Raw genomic sequence first — 1,739 nt, 5'->3', positions numbered from 1 at the left:
TGTTACTTTTAACTATGTCATGAAGCTGAGGTTTTGATGCCTGCTACTTTGGCATGTTACCTATGGCCATGTTGGATTCGGTCTAAAGGGACATTGTTGGGAAAGCGATTGGACCAAAGTTAAAGGACATGAGTGCAAAGGGAAGACTATTTTTGCAACACATCCTTATTTTTGTGCTCACTGTCAACAGGTTATAGTGCTTATGGTAGCGAAATAATCGTGAGTGCATTTAGATAGTTGTGATGGATCAAGCATAAGTCTGAGTATCAAACTCAAGAAGGGTTAGAGATGCTTGATTTGATGTGTTAATATATGTCTAGGACATAACGAGACATTTTACGGATGTTGCTATGCTGGTCCTGGTATAAGATTTAGTATAGTGCTCCCAAATATGTTTTTCAAGTGTGCTCGGCAATCGCACAACCTATTTGCCAGTATGAATGTACTGAGAAACACATTGAGAGATGGATAATAGGGCCATGCCCACAATGGATGAGTGGGAGATGTTAGAAACTGAAAAGAATATGGACAGACACCCAAAGTGAGCATGTCCCTCTATTTGCCTTAGTCAGATTGTAGCATCCAGAAGTTAAGGAGTAATGGTATTGGACCATTACTCTACCCCACTAAGTCCAATATCCCACTCAATATTAATGGAATGGTGTGTATATAAACACCAAGAATGGTACCCATTGGACAATGGAATGAATTCTGCATTTCTTATAGTGTTTACAGAGTGTTGTGAGGCTCTTAGGTTTTGGGTTATGTTTGCACCACTCTAGTAGTGTGCAACACCGTTGGAGAAACATTTTTTGTTCGTGGGTTACAAAAACTAGAATTAAAAACATGTTAGGATAGCTAGTCTGCGTGGAGGCTGGCTCTAGACAGCATAGAACAATCTCAAAACTCCTGTGTGATCATTGGTTTAGGTCAAGAGAGGTATGCTGAAAAATCAATTACTTATATTCCGCTGCGAGTTTCTATTTCTTACACTTTGGAATTCTTATTTTTTGTTTTAAATTATCATTTGACATAATATTTTCAGACTCATTTGGATGGATTCAAAATTTCATAAAAAAATGTTTCTAAAAGGAAGTTTGAATTTCCCATTCATTTATTTAGTTAGTTAATTTCTATATTTCTTATATCTCACTCTGTTTGTTTCGGCATTAACATTTTTTGAAAAAATGATTTATTTTTCAAAGATAATTTTATGGAAAACTATCTTATTTTCCGGTGTTTGGTAACAACCTGGAAAATGGGTTTGAAAATGTTTTCTGGTATTCGGTATTCACAGTTTTTAGCATTTCTTGTATAATTTAAAACATGTATAATATGTGTATTGTGTAAACCTACATAATGTAATCAATATAAATAAATAAATAAATAAATAAATAAAAAAAGACCAAGAATGAATTTGGTTTTCAAACTAAAATTTTGACAACGGATACAATCAAAATTAGCTATCCAATTTTCATGATCTCAAATACTTATCTTGCTCATGTATATAAACAGTAACGTACATAATATATATATATATATATATATATATATATATATAACCATACTTCTTATAGTTCAAAATGCCACATAGGCCAAATAGTTTTATTGGCAAATTAATCCAGTATAAATAGTTTGATAAATATACCAAATTTTTTTATAGAACCTGATGATGCTTGGAAAATTAGTAGACTGGATGTTTCGGACTTGAATGATTTGGAGGGCCTGAAAAAGGAAAA

Source organism: Quercus suber, unplaced genomic scaffold, assembly GCF_002906115.3.
Source record: "Quercus suber isolate HL8 unplaced genomic scaffold, Cork oak 2.0 scaffold_513, whole genome shotgun sequence".
In the NCBI taxonomy this organism is placed as follows: Eukaryota; Viridiplantae; Streptophyta; class Magnoliopsida; order Fagales; family Fagaceae; genus Quercus; species Quercus suber.
Note: the sequence above shows the minus strand (reverse complement) of the source record.